A 20313-nucleotide genomic window follows, 5' to 3' on the forward strand; every position below is an offset into this window, starting at 1 on the left:
TGGCAAACCTTACCAGGCAGGCTACCAGAATCACAGGATAATTTAGGCTGGGAGGGATTCTCTGAAGTCATCAAGTCCATCCTCCATTCAGAGGAGTGCTGGTTTCCACATTAGCACAGCTGTTGCAGGCAGCAGTTATTTACAGGATCTCAGCTTCAAGACAGGTGCATCTGCACCCGGATGCTCCCACACTGCTTTGTCCTTGTGTCTAGCTTTTGTTCTTGAAATCTTAGGGGCTTTTGGGTCCTCTTTCCTCACTCCTTTATTCTACTGCATACCAGAAGTGTATGCAGTACACTTTTACTCTAGTAACATGAACTCCACCTTTATGCCACCTTCTTCTTTCAAACCTTTCTAGGTATACTGACCACAGTTATTATAAATGTTATTTCTACTTTATTCCTTTGCCTTTCTTTGGTGCATTTTCTTTAGACTCTGTTTAGATAGGAAATAATTCAGGGCAGAGCCTGTCACATCTTAAAACCTCTGTAAAGTGTCATAGAATATCATGGTGTCATCCAGCAAACCAATAATAATGAGGATAATGACTTCTTTCATAGCTGTCAAACTTACTTTGTCAAGAACTCAATTTTTAAAGATACAGAAAGTGAAATGTTTGTCTTGACGTTCTGTCAAAAACGTGAAGTTTTAAGTGAATAGAATTTCATTTGTTATCATTATTTTCACTCATCTACGTAATCAATTTGCAAATACATCAGATATGAAAAAGCACATTGTCATGTTGTCAGTTTATAACTAGTTTCATACTGTTAAAATAGTGATTTATATGGTGTCTGCTGTAGCGCTCACATTGTGTCTCGCTAATGCCTGCAGTTAACTGCATTACCTTAATAGCATTGCCTGCTGGTTCAGGAGTTATCTTTTTTCTCTTTGAAAGGTTTTTGTTCACATCAGTTTAAAAAAATGACTGAATTTTATGAAAATTAGTGGTCTTTACTTAACAACATGTTTCTATTTATGTATTTGTTTTTTCCATAATCCACTTGGAGTCCCTAAGCTGAGGCAGTTTTGGGGAGTATTTAATTGTAGGAGTATTTCTTTGGCTTCATGGGTGTAATTTCACTAAACTTCAGAAGTTGGTTCCTATATAATTGAGAAAATTATAAGGTCTATAATATATATACATAGAAAATAAGGTTGAATTCGTGAGTGAGGCTGTTTACTGCTCAAATAATCTGGCAGTCTTCACAGAGTTTAAAAATCTTGAAGAAAAAATTAGCAAAAGCTGAAATGCAAATATTTTGGAGCTTATAAGGATGATTTCGTACAAAAGCAGAACACATCTGCCTAATAATAAAACATTTAACACTGTATAAATTCTGAGAAATAATTTCAAACATATATGAGCAATGGCTTATTCTAGCCAATGAAAGAATATTTTCCTATTTTCACATATCTAATCAGCCATAAAACCTCTTACATAACAGTAATAGGTACATTTCATTCTTTCTTCTTCTGTGATTAGACACAGGATCATCTCATTATACAGCTGAGTGAAACCAGAAGCGGCTCTTCATTATAAAACTGACAGTTGAAACTTTATTTTTTCACCTCTTATTTCCAAAAATATGTGTAAGCACAATATAGGAGACCTGGAAAAACTATCTGCAGGGTTCATACCAAAGATACATGTGTTCAAATTAGTTACTTGATGACTTTGCAACCTATGAGCACTGTTACAGTTGTACATGGTGCTTGTTCGAAGCCTTCAGCAAAGAGCATCACAGGCAAACCCATTTCAGTATGACCAAATGAATGTTCTCATGGTCTTATCTGGCTTAAAAGGTTTATTTTGATTTCTGCTTTGCTCAGTTGTTCTCATCACAATCATTCTGCTTCATTAGTTTTGTTGTGCAACTTGTCACGTTATTGAACTTGGTTCTGTCCTTCCAAGACATTTAGGTGTCCATTTCTAGGCAGGCTTCAATCCACTGCAATTTGAGAAAAATGAACTGTCTAGATAAGATGGTGAGGAATAGGCTTCCTGGTGCCTAATTTGGTGAGGAGCTGAAAGTGGAGGTCCTGACCACTGGAGTGACAGAGAACGGAGAGAAGAGCCTTCCAAACAGTATACCTCCTTATTTACTATCCCTGATCTACAAAGCCAGTTCTAAATCATCATCAAATGAATCAGTGCCAGAAAGCATTGCCAGGCATTGAAATGAGTCTCGTACTGACACTGCCTGGGCCAAACTCCTGAACACAGCTCAGATCACAGCATGGACAAACAATTATTCCTCAAGGGCAGTTTGCAGGCAGCCACTGTATTTGGGGGAGTAAGGGTATTAATAGTGGGCACTTGGGCTCTCCTGTGTCATTTGACTTCAATGCCTGAGGGTGGTTCTCTGCATATTTATTTACTAGTATGTGCATTGTCCAAATGAGATGTAATCAATGGATTGAATAGCACCAGTTCCTTTTCCTTAGCCTGGCTCTTTGGTCAATTAACAAAAATTGAGTAAGAGCTCACAACTTCTTTTGACACTATTGATTTCTAGGCTGTTTACCTAACTCTTTTATTTAAATTTTGCTTGGTATACTATCAGCAGAATTGTACAAGTCATTAACTTCTTAGACCATAAACCAATCCAGAAATTCCTGATACCATATTATTTAAAAATAAGACAAGATCAAAGCTGGATTGTGAACTTGTCTCCTAACATGGACAAATTATTCACTGAAGAATCCTCTTTGATTTTAGTGAGGTTGGTAAGGGAACAGTGACACATTAAATAAAGAATTTTTCACTCAATATTCTTATTAATAGTTTTTGCAGCCCCTGCATATTAATATGACCCAGTGTTAAACTATAGACGAAATTGGCATTTTAATTAATACTATTTGTTTTAAAATGCTTATATGTAGCACTTTATATAACCCTTGAAAAATGAACACTCTGGTCAAGAATTAAATCCAGCAATGTTAGACCTGCAGAGAAACTAAATAAAACCAGTGAAACTAGAACATTTTTTGCCTTTTAGAAAATAAGCATTATACCAGAGCAGTACTGGATAAAATTTGAAGCATAGCACACTATATACATGCAACCAGGTGGGCAATTAAATTCTTTCATCTGTTGTATGTCTAGAAAAGCCTCCACCACTTATTTTTTAAGCAGGCAAACAATTTTTTCAGTGTTCCATATCTTTTTGAAATTGAATATGTTGAGCCCCATCAGTCAATATTGACTCCTTTATCATTTTCTCTGTTTAAAAAAGCTACTCTGGAAGCTTTCTTGTGCTGTAGCAGAAGATTTAAAGCAGCCTTTAAATCTCTTGTTAGTTCATTTTTAAGACTTGCATATAAATGCATGATGAATTATACTTCTGGATGGCATCATGTATTGCTCTCCAGTCCAAAAAATAATTTATCAGCTATATGTAGCCACCTCCACAATCTTAGCCTAGATATGATCTGCAGTATATTTGCTTGTCTTATAACTCACTTGTAAACAGACAATCAATCTTGGTCCAGCAGAAAAGCTCAAAGTTTCTCTAAAGGCAATGCAAAGATTCTCCATATAATATTACATGCCCATTTTGTCCTAGATGAGAACCTAGTGAACAAAAAGTCGTCCAGTTTCTTTTCTTTGGCTCTTAATACGCTCCAAATATTTGGACGTAATGTCTTCTTCTCAGAAATTTTTGTACTATGCTGTGCCTGTAGCTGGAAGAGATGATTTTTGCAAAAGCCTTTAACTAGCATGTAGCACCTATCCTTCTTCATGCTCTACAAGTTAAGCTTTATGACTGCCTAAAAAAACTTCCATGTGATTGCATAAGCCCCATGCCTGCACTTGTATTTCAACATTCAACTCCACGAAGGTTTTCAATCTGAATATGTTTTTTTTCTAGCTTCCGTTTTTTTCTGGAAGTATTCTACTGCAACATATCCAGACAGAATGTTAGTGGAAATTTGAACTTGTAAACCAAGAGTGTGTATCTGACAATGGTTCTTGTGAATGCATAAGGCCAGTGGAGGGAAATAAATGAAACAGTTTCTTCAGGCCATGGAAGCTGCTTCTCTTTTTCTTTCTACTGCTCTGGCAATCACTCTTCTTCATTTTCTTGCCTCCAGCTTCTTTGTGCATTTGGGTTTGATAGTTATTCAGTAACAATGAATAGGTACCTTCAGGAAATGTCCCACCTTCTTTAGGAATTTGTTTTCATACCAGTTGTAACATTAAGTTTTCTAAAAACAAGACATGCTGCAAAACAAAAGCATACGGTGCAAATTTTTGTCACATTTAGTTACTATCCTGCTGGACCAGTCCTGCTATTGACACAAATATATGTTAATATCTTTATAGGATCCTAGAGAAGCAACCAGTGCGCTTGCACTACAAAATGTATCTCAATGTTGTATTATAGATTTGACTCTTAGCTTCTTCAAATCTGTCTTTCTTACTTCAGTTGCATCGGTGTAAGTAAGAGGAGTGGTAGACAGAGTGAGCAACAGCTTTCCAGCATCTGATGAATCTTAGCTTTTTTCCTTCCTCTTCCCCATACACTTCTGTAAGGACTGCATAGTCTTTGTCAAGAAAGGGAAAAATATTGACTGCATTTCATAAGAAATATGTGAAAATTATGAAAAATGTTGTATATATTGGGGTCATGAGTCACTTCTATACCCAACTGTACGTAGTTCCAATGTGCCATTTCAAAATTATGTTGTTCATGTTGGAAAATGCTCTTGGAAGTTACAAATCAGGTAAATAGAAGGTCAATTTTATACACAATTGTTAAAGCAGGTTGAGTTTCAAGCTAATATTTCGTCCATCAAATGTATGCTAGAGGTATACCAGCAATGTTCTGTTATTATGATAGGGGCCTCTTGGCAGCACAGTACAGTACTTAGTTGGGAAAAAAAGCTGTTTCATTTTATTCAACCAAAGGAACTGCAGCAAAACCTCATTTAAGTATCAGGATCAGCCAGAAACCAAGTGTGCTTGATGTTCTTTCCATTCCTGTGAACAAAGGCTCAAGCAGCAGTGCTGAGATATAATCAGTACCAGAAGACCTTCTTCACCTCCATTAGAAATAAAAGCTGCACTTGGAATTTCATCAGCTGGATCAGTTTTCTTTTCTTGAGTTTGGGTGTAAGAGACCTAGAAGAGGGATGACTGGTTTATGTATTTCTGATTTTAAACGTACTTAAATATAATAATCACACTTGACTAAATAGAATCACTTTCCTCCATCATTAATCATTATGGAGGTATATACAATATGCTGTTCTCTTATTTTGAAAGTAACAGAGTTGAATTCCCACATACAATAAGATAGTGTTGCAAAGAGACCTAATGCACATGCTACATGTAAGTTCAAAGTGTTGCATTGTTCTCTACAACTAGATAAATGGTGAGTTTAAGTTAAATTTAAAATTCCTTCTCTGTTTCAAAGTAAGAGACTCTTCCCCTGAGTAAAGGAACAATAATTGCTGTTTAGAATTAGCAAAACAGGAAAAGGGGATAATAAATGGGATACTAGTATTTTGGTTTAAAGTTTTGGACCTTATTTTTTTTGTTACTGGACTGTCTATCTAGAAAGAATTTAAACTTATTTGTACACAGATGATGCATGTTTACCTCCCTTTTTCTTGTGATGCCATATGGCTCCCTTATGAACATCATGACTGCTGACAGTCTGAGGGACTCAAAAATGGAACAGATGACTACCGGAAAATTAGAAAGTACTTGTAACTAATTACTGAGCTTCTGGTGGAGTTGTGCCACTGTAACATTCACTCTGCCCTCCTCCATCTCCTAAAAATCAAGGCTTGTTAACAGGAAACATAAGGTTTATGGGAGAGAAGTTTATTTTCTTTACCACAGAGTTGCTATATGAAGATTATAGAAATGCATTACCATTGAGAGTGACTTTAGGAGTGCAAAAGGCTAAAAATATTATTTCATTGAATTGTATACTTTGTATTTCTATAATTCATTTATAACTTTGCTTTTCGGAAATGTCATGGGGGCCAGTAAATAATATTTTAATTCAGGACAAGGAAAATGGTTAATAAATTCAGTTGGTAATTGTTGTCTTATATGAAGAAGGATGACTGCAGCTATAAAAACCTACAAAAGGCTTACTTACTATATTTTTGTCTGTTGGTGAATAATGCTACAATAAAATCATCAGGCAGATAAGGAGACACAAAGAAAACAGCTTTAAAAGGTTAATGAGTTCAGTATCACATAGAGTAACAAGCACCTGACAAATATTCACGCTTGTTATTGAGACAATATTATGTGACTGCTTTTGTTTCCACTGTGGAAAATGAATGCTTGAATTTATTACATTCTATATAGGTGGTATTTGTACGGTTTGCACCTTTGACTGAGTAGAACTCTGTTCTGATATGCTCCAAGACATGCAGGATGTCAGTTCAGTGCTTTCTGGTTGCTGAGGATTTTTTTTCCTCTTCTTAGAAAGACTGAGTTTTAAGGCCTATTGCAAGACTTATAATTTTGCCGAGGATTTGTAAAAATGATGATATTTTCTTTTTTTTTCCTCTGAGAGTTTTGAAAGATAGATTACTTGAACAGATATTACTGCTTTTATTTGAGCCATTTGTTTGGTTTGCTCAGAATAATAAATAGGAACTTTTTGAAACCAGTTTTCATACAAATATAGAATAAATGTATGGCAGTTCTTATCTCCTTCTGGTGGTATTAAAACTCCTGAGACTCTTCTTGGTGGGCTGTCAATCTCTCTTCCCATTACACCTCTTTGGCCCAAATGTCTCTGTCCATGGTCACAGGTAGCACAGCTCCTCACCTCTGGGGCAGCAACACTCCATTTTTGTTACACTCTTGAGGCTTAGAGGATTTACAAATGTGACTTCAGTTGCATCCCATTTTCCACCTTTGCCAAAACCTGTAGAGCAGCAGCTAGATGTCTGTTCTTACTGCAAAGATCATCTTACAAAGCTCCCATCATGAAGAACAATATAATATTTACCCAACAGCACTTTTGCAGCTTCAGACCATGCTCAAAGATGAAACTCAGACTTAATCACTACAGGGGGAAGACCATGAAAGAGATATACCCATTTTGCAGGAGGGTCAAAATATGGAAGAGCAAGGAAGGATTCAGATGACACTAGAAGACTAATTACTGGCCCCAGCCTCTGAAACAAGCTGTGTAATTTTAATCAGATGGAGCAAGACTGGAAAGGGAAGGACATCATGCAGTCAAGAAAAAGAAAAATACAGACCTATTAAAAAAAAAAAAAAAAACAGACCAGGAAAAAATGTATGGTGGAGCAGAATTATACTAGAACTGAGTCACAAAAGACTGAAAATGAAAAGAGCTTCTTGAAAAAGATGTCTTAGTTGGTCTTTCCAAGAGGATGACCACAGAGAGAATAGGAATGAACTGTACTTTAAAGAATTTCTGTAGCCACACGAAAAACTTTCCAAAATAATTTAGGGATCTTTGATACGCTTTATCTTAGAATTCAAGCACTATAAAGTGTGCAGTTTCATAGTAGGGTAATCTTACACGGTCATCTCATGGATTACTTCTTGCTCTCTCCAGAAAGGTGTAATGTAACAATGGCTACAATCTGAAAGCCTGAATAAATGTGAAGTTCTTCCTCACAATTTCAGTGCAGAACATTCATTTTTTTACCTATTACCCCACATGCACTTCTCATTTCCAAGAGCACATTTAGAAGTCATCTTCATCCATAATCTTGCTCCATGATGAGCTGCTTCAGAAGGAGCTAGTGTCCCTACATTGTCCATCCACCACAATGCCTGCCAGACACTGTATGGAAGCAATGTGTTTGTGCTTACAGATAGTGTGATGCTGTTCTGCTTAAATAATTAATCTAGTTTCCCAGCAGTGCTGTGGGCTTGAATTCTGAAACTCACTTGTTTGAGGGATAGCAAGGTGCCATGCCTGTTCAGAACAGTAGGCGCAGATGTCTCTCGCTCCTCTGAACACTGATGTCTTCACTTCAGCTTGTAAGCATTGGGGAAGAGTCTGAGGTTATCTAGCTGAAACAAACATAATTCATGACACCAGATTTGAGATATCTAAACTCCAGAGGTCTACTTCAGAATAAGTAACTCCTTCTTATAAGTTGAAAGAAAAAGACATCTGGAGAGAGTGGTTCATTGAGCTGCTTCTGACACTAAAGATAAGATGAACTGCAATCTGGAGGAGGCCTGCTTTTCTACAGTGACCATAAAAGGAGCACAGGGCAGAGAGATCAGAGGTAGATCAACCTTCAAATGCTTGAACTCATCTCAACATCCTATTTGTATAATCAAGAAGGAAAAACAAGCATCTCCAGAAGGTTATTCACCCCACAACTTAGAAAGGTGGGTTTTTTTCTTTTTCCCTAAGTGTTAAAACTCTGACCCCAAAACCAGGTTTAAAATGGAAGCATACATGTTGGATATCTAAAAAGAAGTGAGATGAATATCCAAAGGAATGTAGACACAATATTTTTTCCCTCTGTACATTTATAGCAGGAATCTAAGACTTTTCTTTGTGTTTTTCTCAGGATTTCTACATTTATAAAACTTGCATGTTCAAATTAACAGTTTTATACTCTATGAATAATACTCAAGCTTTGCTATATATGAAGCGATTGTTACTTACTGCAGACACCTATGCGGTTATAAACATAATGGCATAAGATCACTTTCCCTCCTTCAAGTCTTCTTATTCACCCACACTTTAAAATGTAATTCTGAAATACAGTATAATCATAAGTTACATCAAAAATATTCTTTGAGTGAGAAAAGAGTGCTCTGATTCTGAAACATGGAAGGCAAGAGTGAGAAGACACCCATGTCTCTAATGAAAGATGATGGGATAAAAATCCAGTGCCTTTTTGTGGATGGGTACCCAAAGAACTCATGAAACAGGAAAGAGGCAGGCCTTTTACTTACTTGCACCTTGACTGCTTTCTAACCAAATACAAAGTTGCCAGAAAAGTGTTGACAGACTGGAGGGGTTTCAGAGAAAAGAGGCTAAAGATGGTGCTAAGGAGTTAAGTGCAACATGGTAAAACAAGAGGGAACACAACAGTAGCAACCTAAGGAAGAAAGGTGTCTTAAGCTGCATGAGAGATCCACATGGTCTAGCATTAAGTGCCTTATCATGCAAGTTTTTCTCTGGGACATTCCATTCCTGAAAATTAGCATGAACAGGCAATAAAAGGGAAGCAATACTGATAAGTTAGGACAACTCAAATTCTTCTCTGGGCTACAAGCTACTGCTCTGTTATCTGCTGTCTAATGTGATTTCCTCCTGTAAATGAGGTAGCTGTTCTTATGACTTTCTCATTTACTCCAGTGGAACGGACTTTGGACTTTCTGCCCGTTTTGTTTCCCCAGTTTCTCTATTTATGTGACATATGCATCAGCAGCCGGCTAACTTCTCCCTTGCTAGAAAATAAGTAGCACATCACCATCTTTTAACATCAGTATGGTTAAAATCATACTCTTGCCCATAAGGTACATACACAGTATGAACTATGATGGACAGGATGAAGTTTTGATGTATTTCCTGGAGACAGACTAAGATGCCAGATTTTCCTCCAATGAAGGCCAGAAACCTTGAATAACTTGAGGATAAATTGCCTAACTTAGTGAGCTGAAGTCAGTGCAGTAGTATGATAGTCTAATTTGAAATCCATACTTTTCTTGATGGACTATTATTATAATAATACCAGTATTATTTTGCATTTTTCAGTCGGTTTTTTTTCTCCCTAGAGCTGAAGAAGCTGGAGTGTTCTCCAGACTGAAAACCTGAGATTAACAATAGGGTGGGGTTGATAAGTACTAAAAGAAGAGAAGAATAAACAACCCATCTGGAAGTGTTTTAAGGATAGTTTCTTGCATGTTGCTACAGAACATAAATATTTCCCAAACAGGACCCATACTGGAAGAAAGCCAGAAACACAGCCTGCAAATATTTACAGAAATGGATATGCATCTTAGCAATGTGAAGTCATTGACCTTTTTCTCAGTACAGCAAATGAAGTGTCTGTATAAGCATTTAAGACTTAAGTGTCTTGGAAGACATGCCTAGACTTAAATGTGATTATTGGTATAAAGGACTACCAAAGTCATTATAATACACTCATTTATATAAATGTCACATGTCATACAGTTTATAGTAAGCTGTGAAATGAAGTCACATAAAACATGCGACCAGATTTTAAGAGTATTGGTAACACAGAACTGATAACTTGCAATGGTAAGAACAGGAAAAATCTTGTTACAGAAAGGGATTTCACAGCAACATATGCATATAAATGCTGATGGATGTAAAGGTCCAAGAGAATAGATACCTGGAATAGGATTCATCTTGCTTAACTTTGTCAGTTCCTATTGGTACTGACAGAGATCTAGTAAACGAGCAATGATATATAAAGGATGGTTTACATAGCAGCTATTTCAGACTGCAATGAGTTGCTCTCTCCATTGACTGGTGTTGACTAGTTTGCTATTGACTAAAGTCAGGCTAATTACTCACATGTAGGCATTCAGCTTGTAGCTAACCAGATTAGGAGATGAGTTTGGTCCCTAATTTGAGATATATTGTATCTTACTTCTGAATGAACAGGAAAAAAAAAAGAAAGGGAAAGGCATGGGCTGATACAGTCAAATTCTAAAAATAGGATGACAGAATCAAAATATGAAAAAACCACTTAAAATTAACTATGCTGGCGGAAAACAAATATTCCTCTCCATTTGACAACTGTCTGGAATGCCAACTCCATTTTACTCATTGATTTCAATGGAGATGTGATTATATGACTAGTTTAGCCATTAATTTCTTATACAATTTTACATTTATATAATGAGCACAATTATATTTTCTATAATTATAATTAGATATTTTATATTTCTTTTTTGTCATTGGCTATACATTATTAAAATTGAAGTAGTACCACAGTTTCATAAATCTCAGGAATTATTCTTAGCTTTGATTTGCTTTTTTTGTATCCCAGCACATTATGATTTTATGCATTTTTGTAGCTATTCAAAAAGGAAATAGACTCTTGAATTACTTAATAAAATTAAATCAATCATAATTGCACCATTAGGCTGCAGATGAGTATTATGAAGGCAACTTATCTTCTAAAGGTAACATTTTCTTGGTATAGCTTGAGATTTCAGAAACCAAATTCAGACCTCCTCAGCTGGCTGACTGATGACCAATAATTTTCCTGCAAAATCTATGAATCATAGAGTCTCAGAGTGGTTTGGGTTGGAAGATCATCTAGTTCCATTCCTCCGCCATGGGCAGGGATGCCTTCCAGTAGACCAGGTTGCTGAAAGTCCCATCCAACCTGGCCTTGAAGTTTCCAGGGATGGGGCATCCACAGCTTCTCTGCAGATGCCACAACCTAACCTGGTTAAGGTTAAAAAGATCACATATTTTTGAAAATTAAGTTGTTGCACCATATTTCATTTTTGTGCTGTCCTCACTGCTGTCAGAGTGAATTGTGTGTGTAAATATCAAACTTTGAATCATGGGATGAGAACTACACATAAGGTCAGATCTGCCTAGTAAAGACCTCAGTATCCATCACCATTCCAAACTGTGTCCACACAAACAGTGAAATCCAAAAGGAACCAATTCATAGAATGAGATAGGTAGTGTGGAGGATCTGATATCCACACTATATATAGTTTCTTCCATACACTGGCTCTAGCCTTAGCCTGGATTCAGTAAACATTACCAGCTGAAAAGCATTTGGTGCATTTTGGGATACATCTCCCATTTAATTCGTCTGAAAGCAATTTGCCTTGAGTGCTGTGAGATTCATCCATGAAACGCAGCGAGAGGGACAGCCAGGAGATCAGCTTCCAAAGCACACCCCTGACTGAGCTAAGATGCTATTACAGATATATTCACAGAAGAAGAGTGTTCACTCAGAACAAACTTGGCCAGCAAACACTTCAGCCTCTACAGATGCCATGGAGGTTAGGTGGAATTTTATAGGTCATAGTTTTATCTGACATCTACCTGTTGTCAGAGTCTGGTTTAGGTAGCCTCCATTCGTCTGGTGTAAGGTGGGAATGATGGTACATCTCACTGTCCAAGAGAAATCATGAGGATGACAAAAAAGACTTTGAAGTACTAAAGATGCTGTGGTGACGGAAAATAAAGTTAGGCTATAATTTCTAACAGTACAGAAAACGCTTCATTAATAATTTTTAAAAGTCTGTCCAACAAAACATTCCAGTGCTAATAAACTGAAAAAAAAACCCCAAAAAAACCAAAAAACAACAAAGTGTAAATTATCCAGGGCAGAGGAAGCCATACACAAGGAAGCAGGGGAAGGTTTGCCACATTGCAGAGCACAGAGAGGAGCTGTGATTTCCATCAGCAGTGCTAGTGGCATGAGGGAGCAGCTTTGGCCCCCTTGGACATGTGAGGCCATGCTACTGCCCTGCTCTGCCTGCTGAGGCAACCATACTCTTGGTAGATCTGGAAGTCCCACAAATACATATTGATAATTACTCACCGTGATAGACATGAGGCCATAGTGCAGAAAACTGTTTACTTAGGCACTGCAAGAAGTGTGTTTTCTGAAAAATTTCAGTAGGGTCTAATTGTGGAAAATAAATTTCAAATCCACCTTCTCTCAGATTGCTGATTAACCTTCTCCTGTACAGAAGTATAGCATCAGGCCTTAGCTAACCGTTGCAACAGTTTGAACAACTTACAAAGGAACTAGTGACCTAGACATTATTTTACAGGTTCTGTGAATAATAAGACATTTTAGGGAGTTTCCTTGCGGATGATCTATCAACAGCAAGCCAGATTTAATTTTGATTTATCAAAATTAAACTCACAGATCATACAAGTCAAAAACTTAATTCTGCTGGAATTATTTCTTTCACTGAGATACTTTGGAAAGCAATGCACCCTTCACTCAGAGATTAAAACAGACTACCTCTCTGTTAATTTAAATTTACCATGCTCATTTGCTAGGCTATCACTTGTTTTCATTTTTCTAGACAAGCAGGTACTGTTCACCCGCCCGTGCACTTGAACTGCAGATTTTGTCTGCATGAAACTCATAATTCAAACCACAACAGCATGCAAGAGCCCATTTGGAAAATGATGCCCATCAGGAAGAGATTCATTTCTCTGCATGAATTTTTGGCAACACACTACTCTTCATAATTTGTACTGCAACTTCTCTCATTTACTGGCACTACAGGTGTACCTTTCTGTGTTCATTTTTAACTGTAGGTGATTAACGTAGAAAAAAGTTCCCTCAATAATAAGTCATCTGTTCAATATTTGTCAGATTTCCTAGTGCTTGAGTTACAGCTTTTTCAGTCTGAGTCAGCATGACTATGGTATTAATGAGAAAACCAAGCCTCATCAACCCTAGATCTTGAAAAGATCACCAGACTGACATTTGGATGAGGAATGAATACCATGATCTACAACTGGATGTGACCAAACCAAGTACCATATCTCTACAGCACATAACCTGCATGAAATAAATGCAAAACCACATACATTGCAAGAGTGAGACTTCATACCAAAAACTTGTCTGTCCTCCTGGTCTCCTTAAACAGGGTTATTTAAAGATTTTGTGCAGGCTGATTTAGTCACATTTCTTCAATGTTTATACGTAGAGATTCCATCTTTAAAAAAATTAACATGTCCAAGAACAAAGTTTTCCTTGTGCTTCATTCCAAGAAAAAGAAAAAAAAAAGAATATGGAACTAAATAAATACTCTTCGTATTGATTCCTGATAACTTATACAAATGGTGCCATGGAGGATCAAAAAGCTGTATCCAAATGGCACACCAGCATGCAGGGAATTATGAAGTTACTCACAAACACTGAAATTAGCATGCTTCCCTGTTGAGTGTACTTCTAGAAGCTCCAGAAAAGACAAAGGCTCAGGATTATGAGAAAAAATGCCGGCACTTCTTTCTCTTTAGGTCTTCTAACCAAAATATAAGCAAGTATTTAAACCTATTTTGATCCAATTATTGTCAGTGTTTACAGTAAGGCAGCAAATATCTCTTCATATATTCTCACTGCATAAATTTAGAACTCTTGAGACCTACCAGTCAAAAAAAAAATTAGAACTGGGCATGTATCAGTAATGTGAATTAGCACCTTAAATAAATGCTGACACAGCTATATTGATGAGTTATAAACACACAGGGTAAAAAAAGGTCATATCTTGTGAATAGATCTTGTTCCTCCCATCCCAGATACTTGCTGCTGAAAATCTATGTTCACTTGATGCCATTCTCTCTTGAAAAGGACAGATGTTCCAGGTAAGTGCAATTACATAAGTAAGAGAAAGAAAACCATAAAAGGAAACTCAATCTTCAGAGAAATGCAGAATAGATACAGAGTGAGGGAAAGATAATTCAGACCTGCATTCAAACTAAGCATTCTCAAAGCTTTTCTGGATATTTTATTTAAAGCAGAAGGTTCACTGAATCATGTACAATTTGCATGTTCTCTTTACATCTTTTTCTTTTCTCATGGTAGAAGTGAAATGGTAATCTTATCAGCAAATTACTTAGATGGAAATAATGCACTGGAATGCACTTCAAAACAGAGATTTTATAATATCCCGCAAGCACTGTAAGTAGTCACATTTGAGGCTAAATCAAATGGCTATGTGAAGGAAGATTTGAGGGAAGGATGGGAAAATCCATCTGGATACATGTGACTTGAAAAAGCCCTGCTAACTGGCTTCAAAGTATAGTGATATGCAAGTGCAGCCACACTGGGTTTGGGACCCAAGCTGACATCTCTGCACAGCACTGTGCTATGCATACTCCTGTCAGTGGAGAGGCTCAGGAACTTACGAGCAGATGCAGCAACATAGATTTGATAGCTTTCCACACAGCCATAGCTATGATTCCTGATGGAGCTTTGAACAAGTTTAGACAAACTGGCAGCAATAGAGGTTGGGATTTAGTTGCTGCTGCAACCCACCTCAGAAAGGAGGGGGAGGGGGTAACCCAGGTTCTTATTAGTAAATCCCTTGGGGTGGATTAGAGTGAAACAATGCTGAATAATCAGTGTTTCAAAACATATATATGTATGGTTTATTATAGAAATATTTTGTTTCAAAGGTAAACAGGTATCTTGCCATTTTGGGTGTTATCATCTATATCTATCATCTATAGCAGTATGGCATGAAGATAACCTTTAGGGAAAATGCATAAGAGAGAGGAAGGGAAAGACAGGATAAGGGTAAGGGAGAGTAGGGGAACGAAAAGATGAGAGTGGAAAAATGTATATAGTCACCACCCACGGGGTCCAGTGATGAAACCTGGTAGTTGCAGCTTCCATGTCTGTCAGTTGAAGTGGTGGTCTTGATCCATTGGGGGTGGGGGAGGGAAGCCCACACACTCAAAGAAGTTATGAGTTATTATATCCATGGATAGTGTCACAAGCCATGCCACGAGCCTCCAAAATCTCCGACAGCCCAGCACAGAATTTATGTGGAGAGCATGGTAAACACTGCTCTTCCTGCATTTTCAGGGCTTGACACCTTCAGCAGCACTGGTGGGGGGGATGGGTCCAAGCTGCCTTTTCCCAGACTGCAAAAATCCCCCAGCAATCCTCGAATGTGTAAATCATTAACCATTTCAGTCTCTGACAGTTGCCTGCCTACCTTGTCATGCCTGGCCTCCAACAGGCCACTTTACACACCCTGGTGTGGCTGTGACATCTGTGCAGGACTGGCAAATAGAACACAGGAGATGCTTTACCTTTAGAGTGACAGCTGTAGGACAAGGGGTTATCCCATGGCACCTAAGGGGCATTAAAAAACTAAGACTGGGTCTTGGAATCCTTCCCAAAGTACCAGAGTGCTTCAGAGTGGTGATGTGCTTTGAAATATATCTCAGAAATAGCAGGAGAACTGGAGAAATAAAAGCACTATTAGGGTGCAATTTTTATCTTGCAATTTTGTACTTCTGTCATTATCATAATTCTGGGAAATGACAACTTTTAAGAACATATTGTTTTGTCCTTTTAAACTTGTCTTCTTAAGTACAAGACAGGTTTTATTTTAAAATATTGGGGAACAGAAACACAGCATTAATAAAGTCTGTCTTATGATGATTTGTGTTTTCTTTTACCACCCGTCTCTCATTAATCTCGTACTATTCTCTTCATAGTTACAAATAATCCATGAAAGATTTGAGAAATCTCATTGTGTATTTCAGCCTGGGGCCCAATGAACACAGCATGCTTGAGCAAGGCACTGAACTTGGGTTTTCTGATTCATAATTAATTGCTCTAACTCCTAGGCTATGGTAAAAAAGGGGATATGTACCCCCTGCCACTGAAAGCAGTGTGTCTTGCCCAGTTCATTAGAAAATTTCTGGTAGCATCCTGATCTTAACAAGAAATTAGGGCTCTGGACTCTATATGAACAGAGCTTAATAATCCTTATCTAGGGTCTAAAATGTGAAGTTTAGGCAAATATATGTGCTCAAAGGGCCTCCAGATGTTTTGCAATCTGAAGTACTGAGCTCCTCCCATGAGCTCAGGCAGGAATGTTTGCTGACTGAACCGTCTGATAACAGGAGCCCAAGAAGTGAAGATCATATGCAGTTGTACCTCCCTTTCATATACTTATGGTCTTTACTGGACTGACTCCAAATCCTCAGCAAAGTTTGGTCTTGTACCTATTTAAATGAATGAAAGCTTTCCCACTGAAATCAATATAATGAGAATCAGAGTCATTCTCATTAAGTACAATTCCCATAGATTTAAGAGCCCATCATTTTATACTGACTGCTTATCAGTCAGTATAAGAAATGGACCTCATTATGGAAAAAAGCTGCATTGAGCTTTGCATTTTCAAAGCATGGTTTAAATATGAACCAATTAACTTCAAAGTTTTCACCTGATGCAGTGACAAATCATGATGACAAACATGCTAGTGCTAGTTATGAATCTCACTAAGCCAGTCTCCACGCCTTGGATTAAAGTCTATAAAAAAGTTTTGAAAGAACGAAAGTTCTATAGCCATGGTTTATAAGGGAACATGAATCATTTATACAAAGAAAAATAATGAAAGGATTTTACTCAGAAAGGTATGTGCCTTTATGTACCTTGATGTTAAAACCCCAGTAAGTTTATATGCTGGTAAGAGAAAAGAAAAGAATGGTACGGTCTCTAAGGACATAAAAGAAGCTTTCTTTTACTCTTCCATGGCTATGAGAAATGTTATGACTGATATTTTGTAAGATACAAAAAAGGAGGAGGAATCTGCAGTTATCTCCAGATTTTGCTTTTTTTTCCATTTGATTTTTAAAATTATATTTCATGTCTAAAACATCTTGTCCACTGCTTTTAATGTTGAATCTTTGGACTTTTTTTGCACACAGCCCCAAAAGGTCACCTTCTTTAATGTGGAAGGAGCATCCTGATCATTCTTTTCTCAAAGTTTTGAAAGATAGATTAGCAAGAACTAACTTCAATGAATTGAGAAAACCAAACTGTGATAATCAAGAACAGACACTTCTGAAAACAAAATGAAATAAAACAATGCTCTAAAAAAAAAAAAATCAGACAAACTCCTTGGTCCTTCTGGGGCCACCTAAAACTAAAACCATATGACTAAGATCCAAATGGTCCTTGAACTCTGTCAGGCCTGGTGTTGTGACCACTTCCCTGGGAGCCTGTTCCAGTGACCAACTACCCTCTCAGTGAAGAACCTTTTCTAATGTCCAGTCTGAACTTCCCCTGACGTGGCTTTATACCATTTCCATGTGTCCTGTCACTGGTCACCAGAGAGAGGAGATCAGCACCTTCCCCTCCACTGACCACCTCGAGGAAATGGTAGAATGTGATGAGGTCACTCCTCAGTCTTCTCTTCTAAGTTTAGCAAACCAAATTACTTCAGCCAGCCATGCTGTGCTGCCCACTATGTCCAGCTAGATGAAGGGTAACCATGTACTGGTCTGTGTTAGCAGTACAGTCAGTCACCAGATTGAGGCAAGGGATCCTTCGCTTCTCTTCAATACCTGTGAGACCACATCTGGAGAACTTTGAGCAGTTTGGGGCTCCACTGTGCAAGAAAGACTCTTGCATACTGAGACAAATGCAGTGGAGGCATCAAGATGGTCAGAGGCTAGAGCACTCCACAAATGAAAAGAGACTGAGGGAGAGAGATCTGTTCATCCTGCAAAAGAGATGTTTCTTGGGAATGTATTTCTGGTTTTATTGACTTACTAGGAAGGTGGAGAGAAGTTGCCTAGAGACGCTGAATTTGCATCTCTGGTGACATTCAAACTACAGCTGGACATAACTGCTGCGGTCCGAGTTTGGAGCTGGGACAACGACAGCACAAAGGGTTTCAGACAAGGTTGGAAGGTCTGGAGCTATCGCAAGTTTATTGTGGGAATACACCGACTTACATAGGGTTTGGGGAAGAAGGTACTGGAAAGGTAGGTGGAGCACGGGATTGACAGGTGAGGGAACAAACCAGGGAACAAAACAGGGAAGGTAGGAGGGAAAATAAGACAGTTAGGGACCAATAACAAATCACTCTACACTGCTGCAAATCTTAGCCAATCAGTGTGAGGAACGGGAACCTGAGGGAGCTAACAAGTCAGGACATGTCCATGAAATAGAAATAACTGGAGTACATTAATAAAAAGCATGCATTAACAATCCATACATGTTTTTAAGATTTAGTCCTTTTCTGCTGTAATGTTCTTCAATTCCTGTAAATCTCGTGCCGCTTCTGGAACCTCTTCCATTTATTTTCCTCATCCTCCACACATAACCCAGAGCAATATGTCTTGACTGAGCCTCCTTTAAGTGGGCTGTGGACTAGATGATCATCAAGGGTTCCCTCCAACTTAAACTATTCTGTGATGCTATGAAAAGAGGGCAGAAAAATGGAAAGGTCTGGAGCATATCCTTCCCCTGAGAATCTTACTGGATAGAGTAAACTCTTGTATCAGGGAATTGGACACAAATCGCAGTTGAGTTGTTGAGTTACAGTCTAACTAACTAATTTCCCCTACTTTTAGTCTGCATCCCCTTCTGCGACAATTCGAATTCTCTGGTGAACAAACAGCTTGCAATGTCAACTAATTGCAGTGCTTCTGTGCTTCTAGCATTAATTTCTTTTTTTCCACTTTGCTTCATCTTGTTTTCTCTGTGTACATTCATTTTTGTACTTCCATAAAACCAAACAGGTTTTCCAAGGTATGATTTTCACTTTTTGGTCTTTCTCACCCAACATATTAAAGACCCAAATAAGCTGCAAAGTGGACCTAACAAAGAAAGGCTTACATATACTGAAATAAGGCAAACCAGAATAAGCACAAGTATTATTACAGTGATAGGTTCTGAATGGCACCCACAAAAGCAGACTGACAAACAGAGTGTATTCTTATTCCTCAGATGAGGAACAATAATCTTACATTGAAGAGCAGAACAATCTAAAAATAATGAAGTTTCTTTTAATTTTATATTTCAATATGGCTTAAAAAAAGATGCAACACAGAAAACCTGGAGCCTTTTTTGTTCCTCAAATTATAGCTTGTAAAGTCATTACCATGAGTATCTTAATCTTTCTAAATGATCATTGTCTTCTTAATATGCCTTTGCATAATATACCATCAAAATTGAAATTCAAGAGTAAAATTTTTAGCCGTGAACCATTTTCCTGCTGAATGTCATCACCTGCAGCCTGTATAAGCACCATTTTCCTGTTTCTTTCTCTCTTGGAGTTGTGTAGGTGAACTGTAGTAATTCTTACTTTGCAAACAGTGATGTTTTTGTGCTTGAAAAATCTTATTTTCTCCCCTCAGACTTCCCAAGAAAAGCTGAAAACTGTTTGTAAATTAATATAATTTGACTTTGTTCTCCAAATACCTTCAGACATTTTAGAGTCTGGAGATGACACTAGGCTCACTCAGTCTTGGAGACAAGGCTGTTATATCCCATCCCTTTGTCCTCAAATGAAATACTACAGTCTATACTTAACTAAACTATTTCTTCCAGAAAGAAAGAGCTTGACCTGCAAGTCTTTTGGTAATTTCATCTCACTACTAAAAGTTTGCACAACTCCTTACTTAAATGTGTCTGATACCAGATTTCAGCTTCTAGCACTTGCTACTCCCTGTTAGATTAAAGAATCTTTTAATATATAACATTTTTCTTCCTGGGATGGGTCTTAAACATTGCAATCAAGTCACCTTTTGATCTCCTTTATGGCAATTCTCTTGTTCTATGTCATATTACTGTGACCTTTTTTTTTTTCTAAAATCTCACCCTAAAAGGGCTATT

The sequence above is a fragment of the Pipra filicauda genome, unplaced genomic scaffold (genome assembly GCF_003945595.2).
Source record: "Pipra filicauda isolate LSUMZ 115617 unplaced genomic scaffold, ASM394559v2 scaffold468_size503134_pilon, whole genome shotgun sequence".
NCBI classification, from domain to species: domain Eukaryota; kingdom Metazoa; phylum Chordata; class Aves; order Passeriformes; family Pipridae; genus Pipra; species Pipra filicauda.